The following is a 27760-nucleotide window of genomic DNA, read 5'->3' on the forward strand; positions in this document are numbered from 1 at the left end:
TTTTTTTTAGATAAAGATGATTGGTGTGATATTTGGAACGTAAATATCTATACATGTTAAGATGATCCTTGCAGGTTGTGGCTTTTAGCATGAAAAAATCTTATTCTTTATCACATTTAGTGTGAGGTTTTGGTAACAAGATCGGGATCTTTTTGCTCTTTCTTTTTCTCTCTTTGCCTTCATCTGTTTGAAATACTTTTACCCCTACCTTTATTTTTAGCTTTTCTTGCAGTACTTTGTTTCCACTGAGACTGATTTGTGTAGCAGCAGCTTTCATACATCATCTAGCTAGGTTTTGTTTTGTGAGCCCAATTGAAAATCTTTTTCTTTTAATCAATGAATTAAGTACAATCACAATTATTGTTATAACCGATTGATATATTTAGTATCAAGTCACTGAGACGTGTATAGTTTGCTCAGGAAATGTGTTGCTCTATGAGGTTATTACTCTATCAATTATATCCACTTTGCTCTTTTATTTAAACAATTTGGGGGATGGTTATTTGGGAAGGTTGGCATATTTTAACATAACTCTTTTGAATACCTTTTAAAATCTTGTTTATCATTTTACCATCTGGTTTATCCATTTTTGTTTTTATCAGTATCTGTTAGCACTCACACATTGCCTATAGTATAATGAGTTTTTTCTATTTTCCTCTTTCCTTCCTTATTCTCCCATTTTTAGTCACAGCATTTCTACTTTGTCACACATATAACAGTCTTCTGTTCTCTAGTCTTAAATGTACATTCCTATATTTTAAAACACTTGCCATTTGTCCTTTTGCAGAAGTTTTCCCGGCCATCATTTGGTTAGATGGAGTTTGATCTTTAGTAGGCAGAAGCTGCAGACTTTTTGCATGTAAAGAAAGGGCAGATACTAAATATTTCAGGCTTTGTAGGCCAAGACATCACAAACTGTTTCTGTCACAATTACTCGATTCTGCCATTGTAGTGCAAAAGTAGCCACAGGCACTATATAAGGGGATAAGTGTGGCTGTATTCACAACAGAACAGGTCCTTGGGCCAGAGTTTGCCGAGTAGTTTTCCAGTAGATTTCGCAAGAAAGACTAAAGGGTGCAGAGTTCCCTAAGTTCTTGTATTTTGCAAACTAGTGTGTGTGTGTGTGTGTGTGTGTGTGTATCTATGTATGTATGTTTGATTGGTTTTGTTTTATGGCTTTGATATTTAAAGGATAAGTTGGCTGGATATAAAATCTTTGCTTTGCACTTTCTTTATTGAACTTTTTAAAAATGAAGTCACATTGTTGCCTTGTTTTGTATGTTCATTTTAAAAAGGGAAATAACAGTCTAATTCTTTTGCACTGTAAGTTATTTGATCTTTTTACCTTGAACATTTTATTTCTACCTTTGAATTCTAATACTATTGGTAAGATATGTCTCAGAGTCGATTGTACTGAGTAAATTTTTCCAGGTAACTATTAAGCCCTTTCAATGTGTAGGTTCAAATATCTTTCTACTTCTAGAAAGCTTTCTGGGATTATAGTTTTTAATAGTAACTTTGCTTCATTATTTTGGTTTCTTTTTTTAGAGCTCTGAAAATATGGATATTATTACATTTTTTCTATCCTCCATTGCACATTCTCTCTGATGCTTTTACTAGATTTATGTTACTTTCATTGCTTGGCTGTTTTCCCGCCTTTCTTTAATGACCCCATTAAGTTTTGAGTCTGTTCTCCCTTGGGCATGTTAATGCATTGTTGCATTTAATCTTTACAAGGATTTATGTACTGCCTTCTGAACTAATAGCCCCATTTTCCAGATGAGGAAACTGGAACTCCATCCATTGAATAGACTTGCTTAAAGGGAAGCTCATGAACTAGAACACAGGCTTGTTGTTCTAGTGAACAATGATCTTTGCACACCAGCTTGTCATCTTTTATGCTAGTGGAAAAGAGAAATAGCAGCATAACAGAGTCACACTGGATATCTCTGCACGAACGTTAGAATGTGAGCTCCCGTTCCTAAATTAGAGGCTGGCATCATGAGACGGTATCATAAGATCCTGGAAAATAGTAATTCAATTAATACTGGCTGATTCATGTTCACATCGAAACTGTAAAACACCTGCTCTTCAGGACACCAAATAATACGCAGAGAATCAGACCATTAGCTCTCTTGGTGGTTGAATCTTTTTGGACTGGACAAATTGGCTTCCAAGTCTTCCCGTTCACCCTTATCCAGGTCTCTTCACTACCATTCAATTTTTTCAATCTCTGCCCCAGAAGATACACCTAGGCCTGCCAAATGGTAACTAAAGCTATGTTGGAAATTTAGGATTAGGGCGAAAGTCACTAACCAGATAAGTGGTTTGTCGTTTGTGTACTGGGTTGTTGTGAAGTTACTAGACAGAGGAAAAAACTCTTCGAAAAAGATTCTGGGTTTAGACTCTGCAATAAAAGTCATCTAAGATTATCTATGGATTTATCTATGCCTCAAAGAGCATGCTTAGGGACAGAAATAGCCAAATAAATTGCAGTTTTTAAATTTTACATATTTTCTACTCCATTCTGAATTTTTAAAGACCTCATTAAGCATCCATATCTACGTGGCAACTCTCCAGTCTTTAAATTTTCTTCTCACTTGCTTGTTCATTCACTTGTTTATTGTTTACTGGCAAATGAATGCACCTGGAAATGTAGATACTTTGTGCAACGAGAAAATACACTGAAATATTGAAACTCATCTGCCTTGTATATGATCTTTCCCCCAGCCATTTAGAGACATGCACATTGCCTGGAGAATTAGGCTGTTGTGGCAGGAATGCAAAGAGAAAGAGACAAGGTTCAGTTTTTGACTTCCAAATTGGCTCTCAAAGCACACGTCAGAAACAATAGTCAGCACCAAGAGACGGTTGAACACTGTCAGTCTCCTGTGCCAGGGAGCAGCATGGGAGACAAGCCAATGCTTACAGGTCCTTAGTGCCATTTGAGCAAGCTCATTGTGTTCCCAGTGCTGGAGAGCCTCATTAGAAGTTCTTGTTAATGTCTGGTGAGTTTTCCATCAATGACTACCTTAACATGTCCAAGTGTTGCCCACCTGTGCTCAGAGTCTCTGCTGACACCTATGTGAATAGCCTCATATAAACAGCCTCTCCCCACTCTTCCTCCCACTACCACTTGTACATCAAATGCTCAAAACAGGATCCAGGGAGGCTTGAAATGCAAAGAGCTAATATGTTATAAAGAGAAAGCCCATGGTGCATTCCTTGGGGAAGATTAAGTTATGAAACCTTCCATTTTTATAGAGAACTTTTTAATACTTTCAAGGGAAGATACATTTGAATGATTCTGGGAAGCTTGGCTCTCTTTCAACTTCTGAGCATTCAGAATAGGCAAACTTTCGAGTGTGTATGCACAATTTAGGTAGGAGTAAAGAGAAATGTTGAAAAATATAACTGTCATGAAGATGTTATATGGCTTGGAAAATGAGTCATGCATTTCAGCATTATCTAATATATTCACCAAGAGGGAGTCTTCACATTAGCTGTCTCCCGCCTCAGTAACACCAAAATCCTCTCAATGGACTTGACTGCTGTAACCCATTTACCCAATCTGTCATCTTCTTAACTTCTCTGCCCTCTTCTGCTACTCTGCTTGCTCACTCCTTTCCAGCCACACTGAAGTCCTGCTGCTTATGGAATACATGGGCACATGTCTGTCTCAGGACTCTTGTAGTCACCATTCATCTGCATGGAAAGATCACTCCGCCACCGCAACCTTACACACACATTTTCATGGCTTGTTCTTTACCACCTGCTTTAGACCCAGTAATACCCTCAAAGATATCCAGGTTTTAATCCCTGAAATCTGTGAATGTTGCAATATAAAGCAAAAGGTCTTTTTCAGTTGTGAATTCAGTTAAGCACCTCAAGAGGTGGAGATTGTCCAGGATTATCCAGGTAGACCCCAAATGTAATCACATGTGTCCTTATAATTGGGAAGTAGAGAGGGATTTGACCCAGAAGAAGGCAATGTAACCACTGAAGCAAGATGCTACACTGCTGGATTCAAAGGAGGAGAAAAGTGGCCCTAAGCCTAGGAATGCAAGGAATGGAACTCTAGAACCTGGACAAGACAAGGAAATAGATTCTCCCTCAGAGACTTCAGAGGGAGTGGAACTGTGCTGACAGTTTGATATCAGCCCAGGGATACTGATTTCAGACTTCTGACCTCCAGAATTGAAGGAAAACAAAGTGATTTGTTTTCAATCACTCAGTTGTGGCAATTTGTTTCAGCAGCTTTAGTAAGCCTAATATACCAATACTTGCTCAAGTGTCACTTTGTCAGTGAGCCCTTCTCTGATAACCATATTTAAAATTGTAACCCCATCCCATATGCTCCATCCCTTTTCCCTGTTTATAATTTTCTCTATAGTATCTTTCATCATATTAAATAAGTCCCCTGTTATTTTGTTTGTATCTGTCTTTCCTCAGTGAATGTATATTGCATGAGGATAGTTTTTTTGTTGTTGTTGTTGTTTTTTCTGTTCACTACTTTAAACTTAGCACCTGAACAGTGTCTAGGAAATAGCAGTTGCTCCTTCAGGAAATTAAGTTGAAAGAATGGGTATCTATTTGCACTCAGAGTGAGCAAAAGGAAGGGAACTAAGACAAAAAGTTACAGAGGATAAAATGGACTTGAAGGAAAAGCTTGAGCATGTAAACATCTTGAATATCCTGAAATTAGAGAGAGAATTTGTCTGGAGGAGAATAAAATAAACCCTTTGGACATAGTGAAACAAGATGGAGGAGTGGAGGAGGGGTGCTCAAAACTGAAAGTTTCCAGTTTTCCTTCCTTAACTATTTTGCTGGGCCTTCTGGAAAAAAGATAGTCCAAGGTGATGGAAGAGTAGCATAAATTCTTGGGGGGAGGGGGGCAAAAGCATAAGAAGTAAGATAAATCCTGAAATCTCTAAATTTTTAATTTTTCATGAAAATGTGATGCCATAAACACATAATTTTCTTAGTGGGAAGCCCAAGCATGCAAGTTCTTATTTTGAAGTAGCAGAGGGGGGAAAACATGTATTATTTTATCAGTTGGCACAGAATTCTTCCCAAGGAGAACAGTCATGTTCTGTCATAAATATGAGGATTGAGGCCCTCTGGGAATGAGCAGATGGTTTGTGATAAAACAAAGGGCTAGCTAAACTTATCTGCCAGAGAAATTATCTGAAACCTTGGGTGGGCTCTACGGGTGAGTGAGCTTGTTCTTAGGAGAAAACAGGGCAACGACATGGTGCAAGACTAAAATCCTGGTAGAAATCATGATCAGCACAAATTATCTGAACTAGTTCAAGGATTTTTAAGGCCAGGGGCATCTCATAATCAGCATGAAGCCATGTGCCCTGCCGTGCAGCTATGTATCTACCATTCCTCAACATCCACCCTTACCATGTCTCCAAATTCTCAAGTAATGTCTGAAATACACATAGTTGCAGGTTGAAGAAGTCTGTGCGGGTAAAACATCTGAGTATTTTGCAATGGGGCAGTGGGCTGTAGAACAAGGCACACACACAGAGGATGTGTAAATTTGAACAGAAATCTGGAATTAAGCCAAACTAGCCTGGAGAAATGCAAGCTTGATCACCACAACTCTATCCTAATAATCATAAGAGATTTGGGAAATTCAGGCAATTTCATGTAAATATTAAATATGTGTTCATCACAGCCAGCTGTAGAAATTCAGAATGTCCAGGAGGCAGATGTTTGAATGCAAGTCTAATGGGAAATCTTCCTATTGTACCTCTTTCCTTGGCTTCCCAAAATATTTATTGGCCTATATAGGAAATACAGGCCACACCTGGAGTGCAAGTCTAAAATCTCGCACCCGATATTTTGGTCTGCATTTGTTCTTTGGATCTTTCCTCTTAGAAGCTGGCACATTTGTTCTGGGTTGTTTGGTCTTCTTTTCGGTTGCTTTGTTTACATGCTGTTGCTTTTGTATTCATGCTCAGTGGTGTGTTCTCTGAAACCCACATCAATCAGAACCTTCCTTTCAAAACCGAGCTGAGAAGGAGAAGATCTCAAGGTCCACATTGGAGTCTCATTTTGAGATTGGCTTGGAAATCAAACAATAAGTGCAAACCATACTATTCATCAAAATGGGCTCAGAGGAGATTTGCCTGGCAGTACTGCAGAGAGCAGTAATAAAATTAAATAAGTGCCTGTGGGTAGTTACATAGGAAAAAAATGTCTCCTTACTTGTAAGATGACAGACAAATGGTGAAGCACATTAGAGTTTGAAAGCCCCTTTTGGAGGAAGGCTGTCTGAGCCACCATTTACATGCCTCAGCTGGTTGTCAGTCTTCTGTGCATCCTAATTTCTCCTCTGCTCTGGCTGCCAGGAACTGTCATTCAGAGATCATAAATTAGGCTAAGACTCAGCATCTCTTCATTGTTTCAAACAGGAGACTAAACGTTTTTACAGACAGTGGCAGCTGGAAACAGGGACTAAGTATTTTGCCTAGAATTTGGAACAGATGGTTTCTTGGCTCTGCATCTTTCATTGGTTAGTTCATTTGGCCAATAGAGTCTTAAAACTCATTGTAGGTACACAGTACCTGCATGATGCAAAGATGTTTAGTTACATATCCTCACATTAAGGAAGTTTCCATTTAAAAGGGGAGAGAAAGCATATGTATGTTGAGTCAAAAGTGCCACTAGGTCAGGTGAATGTTGAAATGTTACAGAAATCTTGTTACATCTATTACTTGAACTATTGTCCTTATTTTGTTCTCCAGGGATGGCAATGGATAAGGCACTACAGATAAAAGGTCTAAACTTCACCTCCAATTCTTTACTTCTTACTCACTGCTCAACCCACTATAATGTGACATTCACCTTTACCAACATATAAAAAATTCTCTTTGCAAACATCACCACTGACCTCTTAAATGCTCAAAAGATTTGATAGACTTTCCATCTTAAAGCAGCTTGATGTTCATGCCATCTCCCCTTACTTCCTTCTTAATCCCTGGTTCAATACTTACAAGATGGACCAAAATCTCCATTTGCAAACTGATTTCCCCCACAATTTCTAGGATGAGCCTCTCTTCTACTTCCCCCATGCCTTGCTGTCTTCTTCTTTTTTTTTTTTTTCTGACTTTTCCAGTGGCTCCTCTTCTTTTGCCTATACCTCCAATGATGGTATCGCTCAGGGTTTTAGCCTAGCATTCTCTCCTCTTTTCTTTTCTGTTTCAAATCTTTTCCCTGAAAAACCTCACACATGAACACAGGTTCTACTGGCAGCTTTCTGCTGTTGACTCCAAGATTTCTATCTTTAGGTCTAACATATTTTTGTTCTATATTTCTAAGTTCCCAATAAGCAAGAGCAAGATATTTCTCAGGCATCACAAGCTCATATTTCTGAAATTGAATTTATTAAATCCTCTCTGCATACACTCTTTTATCCCCAAATTAGTCCTCATCCTATTTTCCATATCTCAGAATGATTCTTCCGTAATGATATAAAGTGGTTCAAGGCAGAAACCCTTCTCTCCTTCTGTACTACCCCTAGCTTCTTAATATCATCTGAACCCATCATAGTCTCTTCATCTACAAAGTTATTGATGATGCTCACTGTATTTTACTTATATTATTAAGACCGCATACTATTTAATTTCTCCTTTTTTGTCTTATTTTCCAATCCATCCTCCACACTAGTAGCAGGATTATCTCTGAACAATTCTGTAGCTGAAGGCAATAATGACTATCTAGGTTCACCTCTCCCAATATTTCCTCCCAAACCATAAAAAACAAGGAAGAAAAAGTGAAACTATACAAAAACTATACCTCCATCATCCTGTAGAGACAAAAAATACTCATCTTCACACTAATTTTAAGAAAAATAGCCGAAAAAGAAAAATTCAGCCTGGAGTCTTTCACACTGCCTTTCAGTGAGCAAAGTAGGTTGCAAACCACTGCAGGAGAGAGTAGAGGGAAGCTAGGGCTGGCCTAGAGTTTGTCCAAAACTTTTGGTCAGAAGAGAGACAACTATCACTTCTTTTAGGAGAGGGGTCTCACCACCTGGAGGATAGCAAAGAGCATAACAATGCCTGCCACCAGAAATAGCAGACCTGGGATCACAACCTAGTCCATGATTTTCAGGTGTCAGGGTCACCAATGAAAGCATGACTCACCCAGGCACTGGATGGACAAGATCAGCTTCACTAGTGGGCACCCTCCCCCCGCGGCCAGTGGGTCTTGCTCCGCTGCCAACACAGGAGGTGGCCTATGCGTACTCCTCTTGTTTATGTGCCTTAAAGGAAGGACTCTATTCCCTCATGGTTAGGAGCAGATATAGCATCAGGGGTGGGTCAGGTACCCTAAAACTTACATGCTTAGTCTGGGAATGTTTATATGTGTTCAGAGCAAAAGGGGAAGGGATTTATAGACAGACAACTAGGATATGTTTTATGTCAAGATGCCCCCAAGAAGAGAGTCAGCCCATATTTATCATTTGCTCCTAGGAGCCAGGCTAGCACATCTAGTTCTGAGCACAAAGTTTATTTGTGAGTCACAGGGAAAGGCCACAGGCCACAATTGGCTTCCATGTAAACAACCTTAAAAAAGACCAAGTCATTTGGTCTCCAAATATTAAAATATTATAAACTTGATCGTCAGAACATGGATCCTGGGATTGATTTACAAATAAGTAAGATTTGAAAGGGCAGTATTTGGAAGTGGGGTGGAGGAGACAAAGACAAGGGAAAAATGCTTGGCATTTTGGGTGATGAAGGTTAAATGAAGTAGAAGGGGGAAACAGGATCTTGCCAGACAAGAGGGAAGACAAATACATCAGAAGACAAATAACCTCTCTCTCCTACCAAAGAAGAGAAACACACATGAAAAATGTACCAAATAAAACACATTTCTTCCCTGCTTATAAGCCATCAAAGGCTCATCATTGCCTACAAGTTAACATCTAAATCTGACATGGTGTTCAAGACCCTTCACAACCTGTCCTAACTCACTCTTCCTTCATTGTCACCTGCTTCTTCTATGCGACATGAAACTTTTCAGGTTTTTTTTGTAAACAAAAGATCGTGGTGGGATTACCATATTAGAGGGTCTTAATCTTACTTGAAATATCTGGAAGTGGGGGTGCGAGGGTAGTTCAGTGGTAGAACGCTCGCCTGCCATGCGGGAGACCCGGGTCTGATTCCCAGTCCATGCACTTCCCAAAGAAACAAATAAAGAAACCAACAAAAATGAACAAACAAACAAAAATTAAACAAATGGTGCTGCAATAATGGGATACTCACATGGAAAAAGAATGAAATCAACCCTGCCGTACAGCACACACACACAAAAAAGGTCTAGAAATTAGATTTTAGGACTCACTATGAGTAGATGCCAGGGTACTAAGTCAGTTCAAACTCATCAAATACCAGTAAACAAAAAAGAGAATGTCAAGCAATCACATTAAATGAGAAATATAATCACGAATACAGCAAATCTCTTCATAGGCAGATCTATAAGAAAACTAAATAATCACTATAAAGTTGCATTAGGAAAGATGAAACCAATATAAGGGCAGATTTGCTTAGGTGATCTCAATGATTTGTGTTGTTAATTTATGGTATGAGCAGATGAATCCACCTCTAATACTGCAACATTAACTGGATGGCTTGGGTTCATGCCCGGAGCATCCTCTGCTCCATATATAGTTCAAGACCCACTCTCAACATTTTCTTTCTGGACTGCCATTTTAGAGCTACCATGGAGTCTGACTTCTTACTGTTGGTGCATCCTTTCTTGACCTAGAATACAATATGAGAATAATAGAGTTCTTTTTTACATGGGGTTATATTGTAAAGTCAGGACATAACTGAAATTATTATATATATCCAAAATTACTCCTAAGATTTGCACATTAGCTCAGAGTACAATAATTTTGGATATATTTATATATAAACATTACTGTATACAGTAAAATACAGAGTAAAGAATTTATGTATAAAATATAAATTTGCACCACCACATATCGGTGATTTTAACCCTACTTTGTTGCTCCTTCTGTGAGAAGCATGTTGGGACTGTAACCTATTGAGCATTCTGCAGATTCAGGTCTCACACCTCAAGCTCATTCTGGACACATGCTCTCTGAGTAGAATGTGAACAGAACCACTGGAACTATTTAAATTATTCGCTATTTTCTTCTCTTTTTATTTTTTAGCAAGAGAATATAGTTAAATTTGCACACGTTTAATGCACATAAACTGTAAACAGGTTATCTATTTCCTTAGCTAAAATCATAATATGTCTGCTATAGCAGTTATTCAGTAAAGGATTAATAAATAGATAGGGGATGGGGAATCTAAATGTGTTCTCCAGTAGAACTGCAGAGTAGAATTGGCCTGGATTTTGGATTTGGATAGAACTGGACTGCAGGCTCAGGTTTGCAATCACTTATTGACTGCATGGCTCTTAACTCCCTGAAAAACTCTTAAGTATCTGCAAAACGGGTTCACAGTGTATTGGAGACATTGGTACATAGTAAGTACACATTTGGTAGCAATAATTGACTATTATTTACCTTTTTTTCTATTTTAGCTCTGTAGGATAAAGATAATCACTCCATTTATTTGTAAATCATTTGTGAAGATTGAGATTTTGAGAAGTATAAGTGGTCTTCTAAGATAAAAGGTGATAACGAAACAGAAAGTTAGGGAAGAAATACATTGCTCGAACGAAATTGCCAATTTGAGTTGGGGTTAATGGCAAAACTAAATTTTGTTTGAGCTTTCATGTGATGTGGTTAAATAAAATTTGGTAAGGATTTTATGCAGACATTAAAATTTACTGACAAAATAAGATTTTCCTCTGAATGGACTCTAAGTAGTTCACTGATGGGTAGCAAGATTTCTATGAATCCTCTGAACTTGTGCACTAAATATTGTATGAATGTACATATGTGCCCTTTTTTTTTTTTTTTTTTTTTTTTAGGTGCATGGTCTGGGAATTGAACCCTGGTCTGCCACATGGAAGGTGAGCATTCTACCACTGAACCACCCATGCACCCATACATGTGTGCTTTTATCTTCCAGACAAAATATCCATCGCTTTCATCAGATTCTCAAAAAAGATCCATCAGGCAAAATAATTTAATAAACTTTACTTCTGATAGATGTAGGGGAAGTCTGTCAAGATAAATCAGTGCCTGGGGAAAAGGATTATTAGACAGAAAAACACCATATGGGCTTTGGAAGGCAGAGTCTTAAGTGGGCACATTTATCTCAGATGGTCAGACAAAAAGGAAACATATCCTCACTAATTAGACTAAAGGTATGTCAGTGAGGACTAATATTGTATAGATTGCCTAATAAAATCTGGACTATTCTGTCTGGAGAATATGAATGATGAAGAAATAACTTCAAGCTAAAAAAAAAAAAGATTAACCAGAGAACTGATATATTTCTGAGTTAGTCCAAATGAAGGAAAGCTGAGAGTGAGGTGTCATATTTCATCATACAGAAAATATGTAATTATATTGACTATTGAACTAGAATGATGGGAGCAGAACTGGACAATCTGCAGTATTCTACCAGGAAATTGAACTTACATACTAGTTGAATCAAACATAGCATATTTGCTTTTGAGTTCTTGTTATTTTGCCTTATGTAGAAATTTCTCATTGACCTAAAACTATATAGTAAAATGAAGTCTGTTATTTGGTTAAGAACAATATTTTGTAGATGCCAGAAGCTTGACTGGGAAATTTTTGTAACTAGTTTCATCAATATCATCATTATTATTGAACTAACATTTGCTCTATGATTTTTAATGTCCTGGGAAGTTTACATTCATTACCAGATTTAATTAATTATGAAATACTTATTTAATAAGGGCTATTGTTATGCTGGTTTTAGAGAAAAGGAAACTGGGTTTTGAGAACAACTTATTCACTTGTGTAAAGTGAAAAGACACCTAGGTCTGTGTGATACTGAAACCAAGTCTTCTTACCACGATAACAAATTTCCACTAATATACTACCATCTTAGTTCTGAGACAACCAAATTAGCATTAAGAGAACATGGCACCATCTCTTGCCTGAAAGCAGTGACTCAGGATAATGCACTTTCTAAAAGGGAATGAAAAAACATTATGATTTGCATAAACAAACAAACCAAGAAAACATAGCAAAGTTGTCTGGTAGGACATAGAAGAGAAAAATGCAAAAGGAAAGAGAAAGGGAATAGAGTGGTAGAGATTTAGAAGAAAAGAGGGGGGGAAAAGACTGACATAAATAGAAAAAGGAAAGTGAGAGAGCAAAGCCTAAAGACTTCTAAGGAAGAACAAGAATGCTGCTTCGCTAGCATCCTCCGTTTTCCACCCACATAAGCGCTTGTGCTGAACTATGTGAAAATCTGTGAAGTACTAAGGAAGTGCCCACATTCTATTATCATCTCTTCTAAGTAATTTATTGAGAATTGTTCTAGAATTAAAGGAAATCATTTTACTTCCCTATATAACCTAAGGCTTTGGATCTTTAGGTTAACGATATTTTAAAAATTATTTATAAACTCCCCAAACTATAGATTTTTACCTACTGGCTTAGACTGTATTTCCTTCATATTTTGTCCTTGAGATTTTTGGATTCATTTCCTTTAAAATTTAATCAGTTCCAAATAGAATTTCCTTTTTAATCTGATTGCATATTCCTAATGAGCTTTAAATATTAGGAATGTATGTTCCTGGCACTTATGAACAGTAATGATGGTAGCCTCTGAGTGCTGACAGTGGAACAGGCTAAATATGTATGCTAAAAATTTAGTATGAATTTCCTCATTTAATCCTCACAATAACCCTGCAAGGAATGTTATGATAGAGACTGCTGCTTGCCTGCCAATCTATTTTTCCCTTCCTTCTGACCCACATTACATCTAAAGCAATAAGGTACCAGTAAAAAGACTCCATTTTCAGGCCCACATTGTAGAGTCATGCAGCCACGTGACTGAGTATGACCAATGAGATGTACATGGAACTGTTGTGTGGACCTTACTCTGTAGGGAGGTACTTCCTTTTGCACACCCTTCCTTCTCCACTTTCTCCTTTACATGGTCTGCAATGCATATAGGATGCCTAATGATTCAATAGCCAGCTTGGGCCATGGTGACTTAGATGGGAGCCAGTGATGAGAAGGGTGAAGTAGAAAGATAGAAGAAACCTGGATCCTGGGTGACTTCCTGAAGCTAGTATAACAGCTTTGGACTGCCTAGATAGTCTATAACAGATTAAACCATATGCATTTGAGCCATTCTTTTTTATTTTTATTTTTTGATAATTTATTTTATGATTATACAGGTTACCCAGTATATATGTATGGTAGACTCTATGACCTGAGAGAAAGAGATAGTAGCCTTCATCCTTGTCATTCCTGCCACAGTCCCATTTAGATACAAACATACTCTGGTACCTATTACTGCATCCAATAAATTGCCAGATTTATTATTATAATGACTACAATTTTTCTTTCTTGATTCGGCTTGAATGTATTTCTTCTCCTTGAAAACAAAGGACATTCAGTCATAAGAGAATGTATATAAAATAGATGTTCAGCTGAACAGAGAAGGGAAAGGCCAAAGATTTAGGGAAGTAGAAATTGTGTATGCAAAGTATGGCAAATTGCTCATTGCTGCATGTTCTTAAAATGAGTATAATTATAATTCTATGATAATTTTATATCAAGCTTCTATTTGATCATGAGTTGTTAGACTATCCTTTGGCATTGCGGTACTTTTAATAAGTGATGAAGTTTAAATTAAAGAATGCTGTAGATTTTCTTTATTGACATTTTTTCCCTAAAGAAGGAAAAGTGTAAGGGTTAGATTTGCCAGAAGTAGAGAAAACTTGTGGGAAATGATGTTTTATTGGAAAGCTCACTTGGGTAACTGGCATGTCCATTAAAACCTCCCAATTGAGTAAAATAATGGCTTAAAAACCTTCTGTTCAACTGATCAACTCATATGCAAATTTCCATTATATTTTATGAATCCATTTTGATGTAAATTATAAGTAATGAAAAATCACAAACAAATCATGGCAATAGACAGGGAATAAACAGGCTTGTGTCTAGCACTTTGGAAGAGGTGGTTGCCTAGAACAATTTAAGCAGAAAGATGCCATGCTTTCCTTGAAATCATGCCTCATGGGTGACAGATGGCACAAAATCAATAGCTGATCAGAGAATAGAATTTGGCATTTTCTCCTGTGGGTGGGTGGAAAAAGCGTATTTAAATTTTAAGAGAAAAAAGCATAGCCCAGGAGCAAGTTTCTCATATAAAGCCTGGGAAGAAAACAGAAGGAAACAGGCAGTCTGTTTCCTTTCAATGACCAGGTACCAGTAAGCAGAAATCTGGCTTGGTGCCTGTCAGATCTTAAGTGAAAATAATAATTGCATTTGGGTTTATTTCCCTAAGTAGTTGAATGTCAAATCACTGGTACTGCTGCCCACACAGTCCCTCCTTCCTTTGGTGAACCTACCCCACGGTTTCTTTAAGTGACTTTATGTGAGGTCAAACAAATGAAGGGCTGAAGAGGCATTGATACTCAAGCTGCATCAAGATAGCTGGTTTTGTTTTTCTGGGCTTCTCATTATACTAAGTCAGATGTCATAAGGGAAACAAAAACAGACCAACCATGGTTTCATTCCTTGGCTCTGCTCTTCTCGTATCTGAGCTACTTATGCTGAATTGTTGTGGACCAGAGTCCTAAGGTCAGAAAATGCTTTTGTCTCCAGTGCCACTTCTATGTCCCACCTCACAACATAGTCAGTGTTGTTCCACCTGTGACCCAGATCCCTTGTGGCAATGCTTCCTCACTGTCTACTGTGCAGGCCATTAGGCTCAATTGTCAGGTATCAAATAGGGAAGGGCGCATTTAGGAATACTGAGAGATGGCCTGTGGGCTTGCTCCCATACCTCTGTGTGTGTGTGTGTGTGTGTGTGTGTGTGTGTGTGTGTATTTGTTGCTTTTGTTCCCTTTCCTTCAGAAAAACTCTCTTATAAAACTTTTAAAGCTGTTAACCCTACAGGCAGAGATGAAGAGAAGGGTAGGTACAAATTAATGAAGCTTATGTTCAGAATGGGGGTCCAGGATGAGCCACGACAGATTTTTAGCCTATCAGTTATTGTTGTGGGAGCAAAAACAATGTTTTTTACTGGGGCTGAATCTACTCTTCCTGTAGGTTTTCTGTCCATCGCCTTAGTTATGAGATTTCACCACATCTCTAGTTAAGAGCGGCAGCAGAAATTTCCTCAGTGCATATGGCATTGCATCGTATGTGGAATTAGGTTCTAAAGGCTGAATTCAAAGTGAGATTCTCATGACAGCTTTAACCAAAAGTATTCTTGAATTTTTATTATCAGTGATCTTCGACTTTGTGTCCTGCCGTAACAGAGACCTGTATTTCAGCAGCCTAAAATGCAAACGTTTCATTCTTTTCCATGTTACAAGTTGGCTGGATTCACCTGCACGCTGACTGCATGTCTTCTATTTTCTCATATTCAGAATGAAGGGCAGGCACAATAAGGGAACTATTTGATGATTCTTGAAGCTTCTGCTCAGTTATGGCATATTTCCCTCCAGCTCAAATTCCATTTGCCAAAGCAAGTCAGGTACTCAAGCCTGAAGACTATGGGAATGGAAAGTATATTTCTTCCTCTAGGAAGGGAACTGCAAGTCACATGCAATTCATCGGGATGTATGGTCCCCTTATAGGAAGCATAGACAATAGAAGGGAACAAAATTAAATTTACCACATAAATAAGAAAACCAATATAATCTAGAACAATAACTTTTAAGAAGGTACCACTTTGGCAATATGCTTATTATTTCTTGGCTATCAAGGTGATATAGGCAACTTTTCTTTCTCCAAATGTGTACCTGATGAAGGAGTTATCTTATTGGGTGGTGGTGGTGGTGGTGATTATGGGCCTTACCTACAAGTATCACACTTACCTCTGGGAGAGGCGAACAATTTTGGTGGGCAGATGGGAGCTGAGAGTGACTAAACTTACAGCAGATGTACCTTTTCCACTTTTCTGACTCCAGGCATAAACTCCGTTGACTCAAACAGCAGTCAAAAACATCCTCTATTGAACTTATCTCTTTTCCCCTGTCTCTTTCAGTGCCAATCATATATTTTGAATTTTAAAAAGTTAAATATGGGGTATGATGAAACTCTATTACAATTAAGTAGAGACCATCTGTCATGTCAATGATAACATTTATTAACCTTTCCTATTTGATTTAGACCTCTAGATCACAGAATGGCATTTGACAGATGTAATAGCTCAAAACAAATTTGTGCAATGATATATTTTTTTCTGTAGCATGCTTAGTGACTAAAAGCATGTACTCCGGGGCCAGTTTGCCTAGGTTCCAGCTCTGAATTACTGTTTACTGTGTGAATGTGAATATGCTTCTTAAACATTTTGGGCCTCATTTGTTCTCATTCGCTAAAAGGAGATTATAATAGTACCCATTACAGAACACTTATTAAGGGTTAAATGATTTAATATGTGTATAAAGCACTTATAACAATGCCTGGGACTCAACAAATATCAGACAATACCACTCTGAATAAATTGGTATTTAATTATTATTTATTTATCTCTTTCTTGTCCACTTCTGCCTCTTATCTCCAGTGTCACTATGGCCAACACTGGCCCCAGCTATGATGTAAAGCCTTTGATGGTGGGAATCTTGTCCTTCTCACTATTCTGCATCCATATTCTGGAATGTGCTTGGCATTTACCAAGTATTCGCTACACATTTGTTGAATAAATGCACACACTCCATTTCTTTGCTACCTCACCAACTCTCTTAAGTCAGAAGTCTGGTGCTCATTCTTTATTTCTCCCTCCTCCCAAACATTTCTGTCCATGTCTACTCTCACTGCATTGTTGAACAGGATTATCATCTTCCTGGACTAAAGAAAGACTCCTGCATGGCCTCTCTGTGTCTGTTTTTATCATTCCAATTAGCTTGTCACACAGCATGGAGGGGGCGTTTTCTTATAGAAATAAAGATAGTATCTTCCCGCTCAAAAGCCCTGCCTACGGTGTCTGAGTTTCCTAGGGTTACTATAACAAAGTACCACAAACTTGATGACTTAGAGCAGCAGATACTTAGCATCTCACACTCCTGGAGGCTAAAAGTCTAAAATCAAGGTGTCAGAGGTGCCATGCTTCCTCTGAGGTCTCCAGGGAGAAATCTGTCCCATGCCATTCTCTTGGCTTCTGGCAGTGACCAACAATCCTTGGCATTCCTTGGCTTTTTCACAGCATAGTTTCAATCTCAGCCTCTGTCTTCACATGGCCATCTTCTTTCTACCTTGTCTGCCTCTTCTCTTCTTCTTATAAAGATACTATACTGGAGTAGGACTCGTCTTTTCCAGTATGACTTCATTTTAATTTAACTAATTCCATCTGTAATGATCCTATTTCCAAATAAAAGCATGTTCTGAGGTACTAGGGATTAGGACTTCAATATAGATCTTTTTTGTGGGGGGGGCGGTGGTGGTGGTGGTACAAATTAAGTCATAACAGGTTCAGTCCAAATGTTTTAACATAGCTGAAAAATATCTACTTTAACTTTGTTTGCCTGTGCTTTCTCTGGCATAGTTACAGTGACCTTTCTGTTATTCAAACTCCTTTTGATACATCCTTCTCAGGGCCTTCACACCCATGTGCCAACTTCCCTTGCCTTTCTACCAGCCCGTCCCTTTGCCATCTCCTATTCATTTTGCAAGCCTCTGATTGTAAGTCAGTTCCTCAGAAAATCCTTCCGTCCTGGCCAGATCAGGTCAGGTGCCTTTGTTCAATTCCCCTAGGAGCATCTTGATTCTTTTCCTTGGCACATAGAGAAGAAATATATTATTTGAAACTTAGATATTTAGGTGTGGCCATTTTTTTTTCTTTTTTCCTTTTTTTTTTGCCGTGCTTAATAATAGCTCTACAGGAGCAAGGAAGCCTTCAAAATTGACCTTAAGGAGTTTCCCAGCTTCTGCAAAAAAAGCTCTACTATATATTTCACATAAGAGTTTCACATGAATATCACAGGTCTCCTCAAAATATTTAATGGAGTCCCAGATGTAATCCTCAATATTTGCTTCAAAATGAATATCCCAGTCTAGCAGTTTGAAGACAATTAAGACATGGTAGTAAGCACAAATAATTTCTAAATAGGCATTTTCTCCTCTCCTGATGGTGCTCACATACATAGCAACAGAATAAATCCAAACACATTTTCTTCACTTGAACTACAGCATCTCCTGGGCTTGCACAGAATTGTGAAAAGAACCATCTGGGTACATTCTGAATTGTCTAAGGAGCCTAGAGGAAAACACTCTTGGCTGAGGATCTCTAAGTACATAGCTGCATTTAAGCTCCTTTGACTATTAGCATTTGTTTTTTCTATAGGCTTCTTATAAAGCATGCACTTATATTAATCAACATTAATTAAATGAAATTTATGAGCATTTTGAATATGCCTTCATTTTGGTTCCCAAAGCAGTAGCCTATTCCTCAGTCTTAAGAGCAAACAAAAATCTTAATAACACATATTAGAATTATAGTGTAAATATGGCATGGATTAAAGCTTGCACTCCCTTTGCCCCATGCCCTCCTGTTTTGGTTGCTGCTGTGGTGGTGGTAGTGGTGGTTTTGCTTTTAACCAGCAGAGAAATCAAGAAATATTGTTTTTTCACTGTGCCTACAAATATGGAAAATAGGGACCTCAAATGCACGACTTTCCCCACAAAATAAAGTAGAATTAAAAACAAACGTTTTACATTCCAAATGATATGTTCCAAGACATGGCACTATGAAGAAGACAAAGACCTTAAAATTAAGTCTTTAAGCTATGAACCTTCAAGTTCTCAAGTACAGTTTATTGCAGCCTTTTTTAGGACACATCTAGCCAAAACTTGGGAAAGAGTTTTCATATTCAAATTATATTCGTGTTTATTTAGAAACTGTTTTCCCTAATAATTGTATCTTATGTTAAAAAAAACCCTCAACATATGTTTTTTTTTTTAATAATCAGCTGATTAACTTCCTAAGTATACAATAGAATCTTCTTGTAAAAGAAAGTGACTAAAGCCTGTGAAATCTTTAATTGGTGTTTAAATGCAAGCAGCTGTCTTTCTGTGGATAGCCTACCCCCTCCCCAGAACCTAAATAAGGTAGTACTCAAGCTTATTCAAAGGAACCTCTCCCACTCTATCCATGGAGATAATATTTGCTTGTTTCCTCAAATTAAATTCTGCAGTGGTTTGAGGCTGTCTGTACCACAGAAAAACAAGTTCTTAAATCTAATCTATTCCTGAGGGTGTGAACTCATTGTTAAATAGGACTTTTCAATGAGGTTGCTTCAGTTAAGTAAGGTGTGGTCCAACCCAATCAGGATGGGTCTTAATTCTCTTACTGGAGTCCTTTACAAGTGAAAGGAAATTCAGAGAGAGAAAGCCATAGAAAGTAAGAAGCTAAAATCAATGAAACCCAGAAGAGAATGTAGAGACCAGAGAGCCCTCCATTTGTGTTGCCACGTGACAAGCTAAGGACCAAGAAGTACCAGCAGCCTTCTGGGAGAAAGCATTGCTTTGGTGTTACCTTGATTTGGACTTCCTTTTAGCCTCAAAACCATAAGCAAATAAATTCCCATTGCTTAACGTCACCCATTTCATGATATTTGCTTGAGCATCCTTGAAAACTAAAAGACTTTCTCTCTTAGAAACAAAAATGAGTGAGATGAGAGTCTAACATAAAATGCCCATCTTATGCTAAAGCTGAAGTCAATTTTGGCTGAAATGTTAGATCTTGAGTTTGCATCTGTAAGATAATAGCAGGAAGAGTTTAGTCCTCAGAAATTTAGATGTGTACTGTGTTGTAACCCCATTTTCACTGTAGAGTGGCCATAAGAAAATTCATCCCAATGCATACTCCTTCACTTTTGAGTTTTGCCAGGCAAAAATGTTTTTTAAAATATTAAGTAGGCCATGTTTTGGCTGTATCTAAGTATGAAACCACATTGATTTAGGAAAGAGTTCATGGACTCATAGAATGTGAGGGGCTTATTCGATCTTGCTCTCCTGAAGTGAGATTATAGTGAAGTCTCTGGATTTATAAAATTTCTTCTTTAGCAAGAAGATTTTAGGAACTACCCACAAAACATGGTCTGTAGTAATGCATGATCTGAGAATCACCTGAGAGCTTTTTAGAAATGCAAATTCCCTGACCTACTAAATCAGGATCTCTGGTTGTGAGGCCAGAATTCATGTTTTCCAGATGATTCTAATGTCTGCGGCAGTTTGAAAAGCACCGAGCTGTACAACAGAAAGAGTGGTACATTTTACATGGTAGAGAATTTGGATTCTGAAGCCAGAGAGCTTAAATTCCAATTTTGTTTGGGAGTTATAGCTAATTGAATGTTGGCCCTGCAAACGATATGTTCACCTGGAAATTTGTGGTCAATATCTAGGAGTAGAATTGCTAGATCATATGGTAAGTGTTTTAACTGTAAGAAATTGACAACTGTTTTCCCAAGTGGTTGTACTGTCTCACATTCTCTAGCTATGTGTGAGGGTTCCAGTTGCTTGGCTCTTCATCTTGCATTTCTGGGTTAATCCCACTTGCTCAAGTAGTGAAGTATTCAGGTGTGTGTTAAAATTTTATGGATATGCAAAGTGTTCTACTCTGATACATCTTTTCTTTTTACTAAAATTTTGTATCTGGAAAGCAAGGTTTTCTATTTTGCAAAAAAAAACCTTTTAAAAAGTATCTACAACCAAAAGCTAACAGAAGTGAAAGGTGGCAACAATATACTGCATATTCATAGCACCAGCTATTAACGCTTTCTATGCTGAGATTCATGTTGCTTCTTTAGAAAAAAGGAAATAATTTGAAAACTTGGGCCCTTAAATTGGTGTAGGCATATAATTTTCAACAGATCTCACAACTGATTGGGACAAGTCAGTTAAGCAAATGCAGTTAACCACAATTTAAACAAACATTATACATTCATGCTACAAAAATATTTGTAAACTTATGACGGGAAATGTGGTTTGGGGACAAACTAGAATTTTGGCATATTATTGGTGAATTTGGCATACCAGTATACTGCATACTGAAATATATTCTCTATTTGTTTTAAGTTTCATATGGAATAATTAAAGTATCATTGGCATCTATATTTTTGGCAAGCCATTAAGAGACAAATAAAACAAAAAATTCTTAATAAAGTAAAGTTGAACCTCGCACCCTCAATATTCCAAAACAAAACAAGAAAAACAAACCTTTCTTCAGACTGATAGTTAATTTAGACATTGTCATAGGTTTCCTTAAATTCAGATATACTACATCAAAGCATTTTTATTGGCCATAAAAAGAAAAGATACATTCTGAAAAAAATTAAGAATTTTGCATAAAATAAATAAAATTAGCCTCACGAATTATTCCATGTTGTCATAAACCACCATTTTAATAATTGATTATAGAGTTTTGGATTCCAAATGCCATAAACCTGAACTGTCGCTAGGTTATTCAATACTCAGGTTATAGGTGTCACGAAAGCAAAACTGTGTTTCTTTTCACTGCTGTTTCTGCAGCACCGAGCACAATGTCTGGTGCATAGCAGAATGACAATACATAATTGCTGGAAATTAAATGATTCCTCTATCCTTTTCTTTTTGAAAACAGAAATAATCATATGTCAAATTTCAGATTCCCAGCAGCTCTCCCATTCTCTATATCGCCATTTTTTTAACTTTTGCAATCTTTCAAGGACATGCTTATAAAAATATAGGTGATAATATAATGAATATCCATGTACCTACCACCAGGATTATGAAATAAAACAGTACAGGTTGCAGCTAAAACTGGACTACTGAGTTAAATATGTTTTTATTTCATTCATTATTTTAGAAAATATTATATATATATATATACACACACACAAAGAAAATATATATTATTTTGCTGGTTTTTATGCATTACAATTTTATATAATTGATATCAAATTATGCAGCTCTCATACAAATTACTTTAATTTTTTCCCTCTAAATATGATATTTGTGAGATTTACCAGAGTTTTTAAGGCATGGCTCTATTTTATTAATTTTTACAACTATGCAGTATTCTATCAAATGTATTTATGCTTCTCCTTTGATCAGTTGCACTCCTTTTATTTGCTATTAGAAACAATGCTGAAAATAATTCTTATGTATAGTCCCCCACGGCAAGTATGTGATGTTTCACCAGGTACTTTCAAATTTATATTATTGCTGAATCACTCTCCAAAGTAGTTGTAGCAATTAATACTTCTATGAACAGTACATGAGTTTTTCTACCCTCATCAAAACTTGTAATGCCTTCAGATGTCTTAAAATTTACCAAATTTATTTTTAATTTATTGCAATTAGAAAAATGAGCATATCTTAATTTCTTTATTAGACAATTTCAATTTCCTCAACCCTAATAGCCTGTTCATACTATTTACTTATCTATTTTATTTTTGTTTTCCTATTAATTTGAAGGATTAAAAAAATATTTTTTATAGGAAGGCGGCATTATTAGATTAGTGCATTACATATGCCTTTTCCCACACTGTGGCTTGCCTTTTCCCTTTTTTGTATGGTACCTTTGGTTGTACAGAAGCTTATAACTATTAACATAGTCCAATTTATCAGTCTTTCCCTTACTCCCATTTTGATTGAAATTTCATTGAATTGAGAGATTAATACTGGAAAACTTGTCTAGTATATGATATTGAACTGCTTATCCATGAATATTCTATATTTGTCCTCTTATTTAGGTCTTCATTTATGCCTTTAAGTGAAATGTTAAGATTTCCTTCATGAAGGTCTTAAAAATCTTTGCTAAGCATTCTTATATACTCTGACTTCCCATTGATAGACGTATCATTATATCTATATATATATATAGATATATATATATATATACACACACATACAGATTATTGGCAGAAATCTTTTTTTGTTCTAATGTGGTTTTTTTTTTTTTTTTTGGTTCATTGTCTTAAATTCTCAATACAAACAGTCACACAATCCCTAAATGAAGTTCTCCCCTAAATCCTGGTCAGCAGCAGCAGCATTTAGTACGCTGGATGAAATCTCTAGAACAGACTTGAAACGAAGTAGCTGTGATATATTCTTCCAAAATGACTCCTAGTGAATTACCCTTGTAATTCAGGCCACTGTAGGCTACTTCCACACTGAATACGGCCTGGCATTTAGCTTGGCTTAACCAACCTCGTATGGTAGATGTCATGACGTCTCAGTCCAGAGCCTGCATTTTATAAAATCTTGCAGCTTCTGCTTTTGCCCTTTGGGAATCCCTGAGATGAAAATAGCTATCCTATCATAGAGGGCACATGGAGAGAAAGATTCCAAGAGATGAATGATTATGAGGAGAGAGAGAGGCCTGGAGGATACAAATCTATAAAGAGAGAGATGGAAGCCCCAGCTCACCTAGCTGAGAAACTAGACACGTGAGTGAGGCTCTTTAAAATCCTTCAGTCCAAACGAAATCCACGTCAGCAGTCCAGCGGAGTCCAAGGGGAAAAACAAGCCATTCAATTTGAGCCCTATCCTATTAATTCAAAGAATCGTGAAAGTTAATAAAATAATTGCTTTTATAAAGCACTAAGTTTTGGGGCAATCTATTACTCAGCCATCGATAACTGATACTGTGATAGAGGCAAGATTGTGGTCTTTTTTGTTTACTTTCAAAATAATGCTCCTTTAGTTTTTGGCAGGCACCTTCCCTCCAAAGGGTTAAGGATTCCATTTGATCACAGTTGTTTTTTTAAGTTTAATTTTGTTTTCAAAATCCTTTTCCTATATCTACTCTAACATGTTCTTTTCTTCCATCTATTAATATGATGATTATATTTTCAAATATTAAGTATTAAATATCTAAGGTGAGTCCCAAATTTTAAATTTTTATGTACTTTCCCGCATCTGTTTGCCAATTTTTATCTATGCTCACAAATATAATTTTTGTGTTATTTTTCTTTCCTCGTCTGCTCATATCTAGATTTATATTAGGGTTTTATCGATTTCATATAGTGCTTGTAAATACAGGTATCCTTGGCTATCAATATCTAATCTGTCCCTGAAAATAAGATGGACAGCACATTTTTGCATATTATGTGCATATTATATACCAATTTTTAAATGGTATAAAACTGCATTTTCAGGCCACCCAAAGCCCCCAGTTTCCCCACATGTCATGAAAACTCATACAAGTCCTTTTGTATGTTATAAAATATTTAAACCCACTTATTTATTTTTCACTAAGAAATAATGACACAATATCAGATACAAATTACATTTGTAATGTGTCCGTGCAAAGAGCTTGCCCCATCATGTAGACAGGTTTGGATATACTCATTTCAACTAGCCCCACATTGTCGCCATGTCCAGCTGTCCAGCAGAAGCAAACTCTGAGGAAGGATTAAGAACATGTCAGTGTTAATGTAGAGTTCCTTAAAATAACATGAGATCAAAATACTCTTCTTGGGCAAATCTGGTTTGGACAACAACCACATGTCTGCCTGTAGTCCTGGGTAGTATACAACTTCAATATTTTTCATTTTGAAAGTGAATTTTTCTGTTCATTATATTGAATATTCATATTGAGAAATACTGAATTAGTGAGAGATACTTGTAAAAAGCTTCTCCTTGTTTCAAAGATTTCAACATCTAACATTTTCACCTTTGATTTTTTTTTGATTATTTTAAATTTATTCAGCTCTCTGTTCTTCGACTTAGTTATTTAGAACTGTTTTTAAATTTTCAAATGTCTGTTGTTTGAAATTTAAAATAGTATTGTTATTTTAAAATCATATATACGTAAATTAAGTGCTTTGTCATCCAAGAATAGGCTCTACATATTACCTACTTTTTATATTTATTTGGAATTTGTTTTATTGCCTGGTACATAAGTTTTTATGTAAATGCATCATATAAGTTTTAAAAATGTGCAACATTTATATTTATTATATATTCTGAGACTAATCCTTAGGTAAATTCTAGTTTAAAATTATGTTTTCCTATTAAATATTATTTTTATAATAATATAGAGATCACTTTTTTCCTTATGTTTCTTGCCTTAAAGTCTATTGTTATTAATAGAGCCATGTTGCTCTCTTTATTTAGCATTTTCATGTCATTTTAATATCATTGCTTAGGCAGTGTGATGGTGGCTCAGTGGCAAAATCTCACCTGCCATGCTGGAGACCTAGCTTCAATTCCTGGTGCCTGCCCATGTAAAACAAAAAATACCATTGCACAAGGTTTGCATCTTATTCATTTTGCCACACAATTTTTCTTCATTAGAATTAATATCCATTGGTTAATTCCACCTCTCTCTGGGAATGTAACTTTTCAGCAAAAACTCAGGTACTCTATTTTGAGTCTAATTATTTTCCCAGCATACTACTGTATTTTATTTCTGAGCAAATTTCTCATTCCCCATTGGGTGTCCCTAATCCTAATCTTAATCCTCAAACTAATCCTAACTCTAATGCTAACCCTAATGATGATCCCAACTCTCATTTCTACAGAAAATGTCTTGGGTTACGCACTGATTTTTAAATCAATGAGTAATCCTAGGGTGCAAGGTGGTTCAGTGGTAAAATTCTTGCCTGCCATGCAGGAGACCTGGGTTTGATTCCCGACATATGCACTGCTGTCCACCCCAAGACCCCCCACTCCCCCCCAAAAAAAAAGTCATTGTGAACAAAATTCCTTATAATATACATATCACATTTCTGCCACTGCTGCTGTGTGAGTATGTATAGATATAGAAATACATATATGTAGGGAGACACATTAAAAGAAAGTTATCTCCTAGGTGTTCTTTAGTAATCCTTACTAATTAGGATCTTGGTTTTCTATGTGGATGTAACACTTTCATAGTATGCCTCTCTTACACACCTCTCAGTAGGTCTATAGGTCCTTCTTACACTGTATTATGAAAACCCACCAAGTCTTCACATTAATTTTTGTTCCCTCCCCCAACCCCACCCTAAAATTTAAAATTTACTCTGCCTGGCCTCTTCACCATGATATATATGCATTTGGGACCATAAATATTATTCCTGGTTCCTAGTCAGTTGTTTTCTCATATGACTCACTGTCATCACCTCAATGTTTTCCCTGTTTTCAATGTTATAGTTGCAGTTTTCCAAAGTAAATAGATTTACATATTTATCTGGATGTTTTTTCCTCCCTCAAAACATTAAGTCTCAATTCCTCTTAATTAGTTTGGGTGGCCTCTGGACAGACATATTCTCCAAGGAGAAGATAACACTTGAGTTTGACAAAGCTTAGAAAATAAGATGGGAAAGGAAGGTATTCTAGGTAAAATGAGTAGTATTGACATATAAATATGTGGTTAGGGAATATTATGTGGATAACTATGTGACTATCTCACAGTGATAACTGTGAGATGTCTGAAAGAAAATGAGAACTTCAGTTGAAATGGAAAGTAAATGCCACAACCCTAAGCTTGAATTTTAAGTTGGAAATTTTAGATTTTATCTAGTATGTTTGTATTTTATCTGAAGTTGAGTCATGTTGTTCAAGATTATATTTTAAATAAATTAATGTGAAAGTGATATGTAGAATACGTGGGAATTAGAAACCAGAAACGCAGGTGAATGTGCAAATCTGGATTACAATTCAGGGCAAATGGACAAGCAGTGAGAAAATTAAAGGGATAATGAGGACAATGGATGAAACAAAAGTGAGACAGACAAAAGGGAAGAGACAATGGCAAGATTTTTAGTTTTTTTACTTTGAAATTACTGAGACACATATAACACGCAAACAGGATGTTACATCGGGAGACTAATAGGAGGAAAAAGGATGAATTTGTGCTAAGTGTGGTGAATCAGAGGTACTTTCACGTAACCTTGGATACTTGAAAGAGACTGAGAGGCTCAATCAGAACTTCTGTATCAGGGAGCATAATCCCCCTACGAGGGTGTTATATTATATTCTTCAATTGCAAGTGATAGAAATTAACCAAGATTGCTTTAACTTCCACTCTGGCTGGTACTGATGCTAGATGGCCTGATTACCGCAAAGGTAAATATTCCAAACCAAGTGGTCCGAATGGTAAATCATTCACACTCCCCAGTGATCAGCTGCCTCTAGTGTGGCCCAGTGCTTTTCCACTAACCTACCCACAGCCCATAAAAAGCTTACTATTCTTTGTTTCAACAGATGGTTACCTCTCTATTCCCTATCATGGTAGCTATAAATAAAGTCATCCTTGCCAGCTTCACATTGTCCAGTGCAATTATTTTTTTTCTTTGAGAAAAACTAACTTGAATTAGTTTAAGCCACAAGGTACTGGGATACAGGGGCAGTTCATATAATGAAGCAACAACTTCAGAACTTGGGCAGTTCTAGGACTTGGCCAAAATCAGAACTCTGTTTCTGTCCCTCCAACTCTCTTTGCATGTCTTTGATTGATTCTTCTTTCTCTAGGTAGACAAATTCTTTCCCTGTGGTTTAAAACAACAACAAAAAACTCATTGCAGTATAATTTTGGAATCACATCATTAGAGAATTTGTTTTAAGAGGGAAGAAATATCTCCCTGCTAGTGTCAGTTATATAAAATCTGAGAAAAGTCTCTGATTGGTCTGATTTGGGTCATGAATCCATCCTTGGACCACTCACTATGGTCAAGGTCAAATTACCACCAG

General features: G+C 36.8%; 1 protein-coding gene and 1 long non-coding RNA gene across 8 annotated transcripts in view; one reads left to right on the forward strand and one right to left on the reverse strand.

Moving 5' to 3' along the window:
- The window catches only part of LOC143642744 (uncharacterized), a 112033-nt gene that overhangs the window by 73204 nt on the left and 11069 nt on the right, over window positions 1-27760 (reverse strand). Inside the window, exon 3 of one of the 6 annotated variants that reach the window (XR_013155838.1) lies at window positions 24384-24486. The exons of 4 other annotated variants lie outside the window; for them this stretch is intronic. This is a non-coding gene — a long non-coding RNA (uncharacterized LOC143642744). Of the gene's footprint in view, window positions 1-24383; window positions 24487-27483; window positions 27559-27760 lie in introns of those variants that run through there. One more of the 6 variants, XR_013155841.1, reaches the window with a different exon arrangement.
- The window catches only part of SYT1 (synaptotagmin 1), a 1262805-nt gene that overhangs the window by 28582 nt on the left and 1206463 nt on the right, over window positions 1-27760 (forward strand). The gene's annotated exons all lie outside the window — the stretch shown is intronic.

Source organism: Tamandua tetradactyla, chromosome 7, assembly GCF_023851605.1.
Source record: "Tamandua tetradactyla isolate mTamTet1 chromosome 7, mTamTet1.pri, whole genome shotgun sequence".
NCBI lineage: Eukaryota > Metazoa > Chordata > Mammalia > Pilosa > Myrmecophagidae > Tamandua > Tamandua tetradactyla.